This window comes from Mauremys mutica, unplaced genomic scaffold (assembly GCF_020497125.1).
Source record: "Mauremys mutica isolate MM-2020 ecotype Southern unplaced genomic scaffold, ASM2049712v1 Super-Scaffold_100125, whole genome shotgun sequence".
Classification (NCBI taxonomy): Eukaryota; Metazoa; Chordata; order Testudines; family Geoemydidae; genus Mauremys; species Mauremys mutica.
Window position 1 is genome coordinate 781,590 of NW_025423274.1, and position 7,974 is coordinate 789,563.

Sequence of the window (7,974 nt, forward strand, 5' to 3'; positions counted from 1 at the left end):
TCCTAACAGCCAGTAAAGAGTGGTGGGGCCATGGCCCTCTAAACCCCCTGTTCCAGCACCCCTGACACAGAGCTAAGCAGGCAGCAGTGTGTGTGTGTGTGAGTGACAGAGTGCTGTGCTGTGTTGGCAGAGCGGTACCGGTGTGGTGCTCTGCTTTCTCCTTGTTGATATCACTCGGCTGCGTGTGTGAATTCCCTCTGTGTGCTGCCCCAGCTCTGCAGATAGCTGACACAGCAGACCCGACGAGAACCCCCAATAACCACAGAGTCCAGTAAGGTGCAAAGTCACGTCGACTAGGTTTATTGCGATCTCGGACACAATTGCAGTTCCCTGTAGGTTTCTTAGCCTAACTCAGGGCATACTACGAGAAAGTGCCTCTTGGCAAGGACCCGGCTTAGTGGCGGGACTTTCCACTCCCCCTACGGCCGGACAAAGGTTCTGCCCCTGGAGTGCATTCTTATACACAGATACAAACAAGTTACACATCACACCTGACGTATTGAGGTGCAACCTCTCTACGTAGCAAGTTACAACCCCTCTACGTATTAAGGTACCGCCTTCTACCTTGTACATGTTGGTTCGATCAAAACAACTCTATCCATCATTTTACCCTTTTGCCCCTGTCATTGGGATGGGTCGGCCTGTTCTCCTGTTATCTATGGAATGTTTCAGTACAGTGTGTTCTAGTGCTGTGTTTATGCTAGGTGAATATACGTTTATGCAGCATCAGCCCTTTTCGTGCCAGCTTCTGTGAGCAGGGCCTACCTCTGACTCACAGCTTAACTTTGCTTTATGTTAGCAAAGTCTTGACCATTACTTTAGTTCAGGCCTTAGGCCTCATATTGGGCCTTTATCAGGGCCTGCACTTACTACACCCTTAGAGTCCATCTCTCCTGGGATTAAGATGGCAGCAGGGCTGGCCTGGGTCATCTGACTTGGGCTCATGGAGCTAAAGCTGAGGGGCTAAAATCTGTGGTGCAGATATTTGTGTTCACGCTGAAGCCTGGGTTCAGAAACCCTCACCCCTCGTGGGGCCTCAGAGGTTGGGCTCGAGCCCATTTGTCTGCACTGTAATTTTATAGTCTTGCAGCCCGAGCCCCATAAGCCTGAGTCAGCTGACCCGGGCTTTGCGACAGGTGCCCTGGGTGAGTTAATCACAGTGTAGACATAACATTAGGCTACATCTCCAGTGCAATGAAACACTCTTGGCTGGCCCGTGTCGGATTAATTGGGGTCATGCGGCTTGGTCTGGAGTAAACTTGCAGTGTCCGTGTCTCGGCTCAGGCTCAGTCCCCTGCTCTAGGAGCCCAGAAGGGTGGGAGGGAGTTTAGCGAGTAGAAATGGTAAATCCTGGACTCAATGGCATTTCTCCACTGGTCTGTCTGCTCTGGGGTAGGGACAATAACACGTTCTGCTGCTTTCGTTATTTCAAAGAGTGGTTTAGGATTTTCATTCTCACACATGGTGCTCCCTTCCTCCTTCTATTGGGACTGGGAACTAGCCAACCAAAAACCCCACTAAGTTTTAGTAAGGGGCCAACAGTCCCTTACTCGAGCCGGCCCCGTGAGGGTCACTGATGTGCAGAGAAGGCAGCATGAGCTGGTCCCATGGTGTAACGGGCTGCACTCAGAACTTTGAATCCTGCAATCTGTGTTCAAATCTCAGTGGGACCTTGTGTGGGTTTGTGGTAAAGACCTGGAGCTCACAAAGCTCCACTTCCCTGTCTCCAGCTGTGCCGAACAAGTCTTTCCCCTCCTGCTGGGTGATTCAGGCTGTGGTGGGTCAGGGCTCTAGAAATGACACCTGAGGGTTGGGATTCTCATGGCTTCACCTGGTGCCCACAAGTCTGGCACTTGCCACTGTGCTTTCCCTCTTGCCCACCTGGTGCTTGAAGGAAGCAGGGCCAGGGCCAGGCTTCCTAGTCAGGGCTGGGCAGGTGGAAGCCCAGCAACTCTCCTCTGGGCATCTAGAGTGGAGGCGGCTGGTGCTGAGAGCTCCAAGGGAAGGCTTAAAAGCCACAGAGGCCAGGGCAAGAGGAGGGGAGGACCATGCCTATGTGTGGCCAGCAGACAGACACAGGGCCAGCCTGCTCCTGGTGGGGCCTCTGACCGTTCCCACTCATGGTGCTGACTTTGGAAGTGGAGCCGCCCATTTTCTTTGGCAAGTCAGGAAGGGCAAAGGCGAGACTGGAAGCACCTGGGGCTCATGCCCCAGCCTTTGTGACACCCAACCCCCAACTCCTTCCCGGGGCTCTAGCTGAAGCCAGAGCATTGGCCTGAGCGGCCAAGAAGAGGTTCCAGCCCTGAAGGGAGCAGGACTTGCAGCACAAAGTGAGCACAACCACGAGGGGACTCAAATCCTGAATCATCCGATCCACAGGGAGATGCCTTATCCTTTAGGCCACATGATGAGGGGATCTAAGCTCTTCTTTGGAAAAGCCGGACACTGTGTTTCTCAGGTCATCTACTGAGGGGGCCGAGATGCTCTGGACACAAGAAGTCGAGTTCCCAGCGAAACGTGCGACTTAATTCTATGGGGCCAGGTGCAGGGCTTTGGCAGGGAGGCTCAGGCATGTGGGATTGAGGTGCAGTGGATGGACCGGCTGTCTAGGTGCTTAGATTTAGTCTCCCTGAGGAGGAGGAGGAATCCTGCTGACAGGCAGTGGCTGTGCAGAAAAAGAGGAGGGGTTCCTGGGACTTTTTTTGCCTCGCTTTTGCCTGCCTGCTCACTCTTGTGGTGAATGGTAAAGATTTTTTTTTCAACAAGCCCAGGTAGCTCAGTTGGTAGAGCATCAGGCTCTTAATCTGATGGTCCAGGGTTCAAGCCCCTGTCTGGGTGCTCAGCTTTTAAGTTGCCTTGTGTGCCAGGAGCCAAATTCTGTTCACAGCCACACAAGGATTCCCAGAAGCTGTGGCCATTTCCTGGAATGGTTCCTTTCCTTAGCAATCAGGAGAGAGGCCACATCTGCAGATGCAGAAAGCGCAGTCTCTGGCCCCCAGGAAGTGCTGTGGGGCCAGGTGCTGAGAAAGCCCCCAGAGGGGGAGCAGCAGAGATGAGGGGAAGGGAGAGAGAGAAGCAATGAGGACGGAGTGCAAGTGTAAAGGGGGCATCTGGTCTGGCTATTGGGGCAAACTTCCCTGGTTTATACACAACCCTGGTGGAATTGGCCAGTGGAAGGATCTGAGTCCCCACCCCCTTACCCAGAGGCTGCCTGACCTTGAGGACTGTTAGGATACAGAGATTCAGGCCAGTCTGCAAAGGCCTGTACTTTAAGAATTTAGGTGTATTTTTATCACTTAGCTAGTTATAAAGATATAAAAGAGAGAATAAAAAATCACTGTCTGTCTGTGTAATGGCCTTCTCTCACTGTGACAGTCTGAGGCCTGGTTCTTTGGCTAAGCAGCAAAGGCAGCCATAAGCTGGGAAGTGTATGGTCACATCCTCACGTTCCCAACTAGTCACACTGAAATAAGGTGCTATTGGGCTGTGAGGAATACAATCCTGTCCTGATATTCCTATCACCTCCAGAGAAAGGGAAACTTAGTTTGGTAGCATCCTGTCTGGCAAGAACTCACTTATCAATAGACACAGCTGGAAAACCCTTATGTCTGTATAGCTGTAGTTGTGAAATCCTCCCTTCTGTATTGTTTTGTATGTTTATTTGCATGGTCTCTGTCTGGTTCTGTGATTGTTTCTGTCTGCTGTATAATTCATTTTGTTGGGTGTAAACCAATGAAGGTGGTGGAATATAATTGGTTAAATAATCATGTTACAGTATGTTAGGATTGGTTAGCTAAATTTCAGTAAAATGATTGGTTAAGGAATAGCTAAGCAAAACTCAGGTTTTACTATATAGTCTGCAGTCAATCAGGAAGGCGGGGCGGGGCGGGGGGGGGGGGGGATGGGACCAGGGACTGGGGATGGGGGAATTGGGATCCTGTTTTGCTACCGGGGGAAATGGAAACAGGGGATGGGAACAGAAACAGGGACACAGGCAAGGCTCTGTGGTGTCAGAGCTGAGAAGGGGACACTAAGGAAGGAAACTGGAATCATGCTTGATGGACGCTCACCCCAATAAACATCGAATTGTTTGCGCCTTTGGACTTCGGGTATTGTTGCTCTCTGTTCATGCAAGAAGGACCAGGGAAGTGAGAGGGTGAAGGAATAAGCCCTCTAACCCTGTCATTTGTTGCTCTAGGCTCCATTCACATCCCACTCCTGACACAATCACTGTCTTCTATCTGACAAAATAGCCTAATTTCAACCTCTCCTGTAACATTACACCACCAACTATTTAGCATTTGTATGAGAGAAGTTGTAAGGAATCCAAACATCTTCAAAAGTGGTGCATGTAGAGCCCCTAGCTGGGTAAATTCCAAGCTCCTTACCCAGAAGAGTCTTGGCGTGGCTTGAGGGGGGCAGGCTTGGCTGGTCAATATAGACGGGGAGGGAGAAGGGTACATTGACAGTGTAGAATGTGAGACTCATAAGCTGTGGTTATGTGCTCTGAGAGTTAGCCCCTTGCTTTACATTTAAGGTCAGGGAGGGATATTATAACCAAGTGTTCTGGCAAAACTTTTCCCCCGGCCTGGTCAGTGAATCCTATGGTGAGAAACTTTCTGTGCATTTCAGTTTCTTTTATTGTTGGATGGGGCCTGAGGTGCTGGAAGGGAAATGTCCATGGAAAACTTGGACATCACTCTTGTCCGAAAAAAGGCAGGTGTTAGACACAATCGCTTCTCGTATTCCCGTGGAATCCGAGTCTAGCTGAAGAATTTCTGTCTATCCTAGAGAGAATCATTCCATTGTAAATACAAATGAAATGAGATCTTCAGGTCGAGTCAGCGCCTTTTAAAAATATTTAGTGAGCAAAAAGCCATTCTTTGCCTTGTTGATAAGGACAAGAAGCCCTCTTTGCCTTTCCATTTAACATGCAAAATGAATGGAGATTTTCATTGAAAAACTTCTGGTTTTTAGGGGGAATTGAACCCAGGCCATGGCTGTTAAAACACCAGAACCCACTGCTTAAAGCACCAGGGAGGGCTGTTTTTTTCTGACAGCCAGTGTTGTTTTTCTCAGCCTCCTACTTCACCAATGTCAGACTCTGAGTGCAGTTAAGCTCTGGAATAGGCTCCCAAAGGCGTCTGTGGTGTCTCTGTCCTCAGAGGTTTTTAAGAACAGGTTGAACAAACCTCTGTCGAGGATACTCTGCATATACTTGGTCCCATAGACAACCTGCTCTGGCTCTATCTGCTACCTTCATCGTGTTTGGATGTAAAGGTGGGAAATTGGCCCCTCTTTCAAGTTTAAATGTTGTAACTTCTACATCTAGACCGGGGTGGCCAACCTGAGCCAACGTAACTGCCAAACGTGCACCTTTGTATGCAACTGCTGAGTCAGTTGTGAACCTTGCTACCATTATCATTATCCCTTTGAAATGATGATGGTGATGGACACTTGGCTCTATATCCCAGAGTGCCCTGGACGTCTGCAGGCTGCATTAGCCAATCCAACCATTTGGCACTTACAGATGGGCACCTCTGTATTGTGCCTGAGTCTTGTACAGCTATGAATGGCTGGTAGATGCCGATATTTTCCCCTCTTTTTAACCAGCACTAATACCCAGCCAGGCCAGGGCTGGGAAGAGAGAGAGAGCAGCAGGTTTCCCCTATTGTGACCATCTCGCTTTTTCTTGACTAGCTTCACCTCTGCACCAACTTGTTCTTTTCACATGTGAGCCTGGCTAGCTCAGTTGGCAGATCATCAGATTTTTTAATCTGAGGGTCCAGGGTTCAAGTCCCTGTTCAGGTGAAAAACTTCTTACTGTGATTATAAAAATCTGTCTTTCTGGAGTCTTGTTCAGTGTTACTCTTTCTCTCCAGGATTTTGCCTTTCCTAAGAAGGGCCTTCCTGTGGGGGGGATTGAAGGAGCAACTCCTTGACATCCCCTCTGTCCTTGCAGGCTGGAGGAATAAAGTCCTCTGGGCATATAGCATGTTCCTCCCCTGCAGACACAAACACACAGAATATTCATAAGGAATTAGAATCCACCACTTTCCTTGGGAGCTTGTTCCTGCCGTGAATCATCCTCGCTGTTGAATATTTGTGCCTTAGTTGTAATATGAATTTGTCTCTTTTCACCTTCCAGCCATTGGGTCTTGTTATGCCTTTCTCTGCTCGATTAAAGAGCCCTTTAATACCCAATCTTTTCTCTCCATTAAGGCCCTTCAACACTTCAGTGAAATCACCTTTCAATCTTCTTTTGATAAGCTAAACAGGTTGAGCTCGTTCAATAGCAAAGAGCAACCAAATGTTCTGAGGGCTGGAGAAAAATGTCTTCTAGGGAAAGTGGTGGATTCTCCATCTCCTGATGTCATTTAATGAAGACTAGCTGCCTTTCTGGAATGTGTTTGCCCCAAAAGTAGCTCTTGTGTCATACAGGAGGCCTGTGATATGCAGGGGGTCAAATAAGATGCTCTAATGGTCTCTTCTGGCCATAAAGGCAACTAATTTCTGAAAAACTGAGTGTAGCATTGGGAGCAGCATCTGATGTTTTCCTGTCTAGCCGGCTTGCTGCCTAGAACGAACGCTCCTTGAGTGGGGTGATCCACAGGGAGTAGCTCAAACCTCCAAAGTGCCTGGCCAGGGGCAGGACATTAGCACAGCAAGGGAGGGGTGTGGCAGTGATATCACAAAGGCCTTTTGCAGGACCTCAGACTATTGCTCAAAGGTGGTGGGGAGGTGGTGACCTCACAGACAGATGCTGACATCAGCCAGGCAGGACAGGGGCGAGGGGCCAGGGAAACCTCAGAGACCCCTGTGGCTTTGCTTCAGCAAGTCTCCTTCTCCAGGTCTCTCTTTGAGGACAGAGAGTATTCGGGTTCACGGACGTGAGCGCCAGGAGGAACCTCTTTCAAGTTTTCTCCTTCCCTTTTAGTGATTTTACTAGAAAACAGCCATCCCTGTTTAGAATGTAAGAGCCTCCTTGAGGTTTGAAACCTGTTCAGTCTGATCCATCTGGTGACAGTTGAATTCTAGGCATGGAAAACACGAGCTTAAGGAGGCAGAATTTTATTCCGCACCTGGGATTTTGTCCCTTAGAATCACTGGGGATATTAGGGTTTGTCCTTTTTGTTTCACCTTTTCCTCCATCCATCCCTTCCTCCTTTCTCTTTGTCTCTTGCTCCTTTCACCTGTTCCCCTCCCAACAGCAGGAGCGAGGTGTGTGTGTTGCGGGGGAGTCCTCAGCAGCTCCCACTCTGGGAGGTCCACTCAAAAATGTGGGGCTGAAATAGTGCTCGGGCAGTGATCCCCACCGGTAACCTGGGCCATCCTTTGGGCTCTCTGGTGAGAACCCTCAGCTTCTCGTCCTCAGTCTCTACCCTGATTGGCTGAGCAGGGGGTTATTGACAGGGAGGAGACTCAGGTCCTTGTTGTTGTCTTTTAAGACCAAGGAAATAAGTCATAACCACTTATATGTTTGATGAATTTTGCTACTTCTCTGCATTAATGGTCTCTGAGCAGTTCATGATTCTCTCTAACATTGCAGTTCTCCTAAAATACTTGCTGTGTAATTACTGTGCACTGTTGTTGGTGTGGAGCTCATCTGAGAGCACTTTATTCAGGTCATTCAATGCACATTGTAGCCCATGGAGGCCAAGGACCTGCAAATGTGTCTTCATGTGCCTTTTTTTAGTTGATGAAAACATAAACTAGACACTTAGAGGATTGGAACTGATTTCAGCGGAGGGACATGTTTGCTAGGTTTTTATGCATTTGCACAGGAAAATGTTGAGTGTTTCCATTCATTTCAGGTATCCCTAGTCAGTGGAGCTCCTGAACATAATAGAAATGGATATGCAATTATTTTTACCAAAGGAACAGGTTTGTGAGAGAGCACTCGGATTTGAACCCAGGGCCACTTGATCTGCGGTCAAACACTCTACCATTGAGTTATACCCCCTGACATCTACA

At 48.8% G+C, this 7,974-nt stretch overlaps 1 non-coding gene across 1 annotated transcript; it reads left to right on the plus strand.

Moving 5' to 3' along the window:
* The first annotated feature begins 2,765 nt into the window (after nucleotides 1–2,765).
* TRNAK-CUU lies at nucleotides 2,766–2,838 on the plus strand. Its single transcript has one exon. It is a non-coding gene; the product is annotated as a tRNA-Lys (tRNA).
* Nucleotides 2,839–7,974: the final 5,136 nt, after the last annotated feature.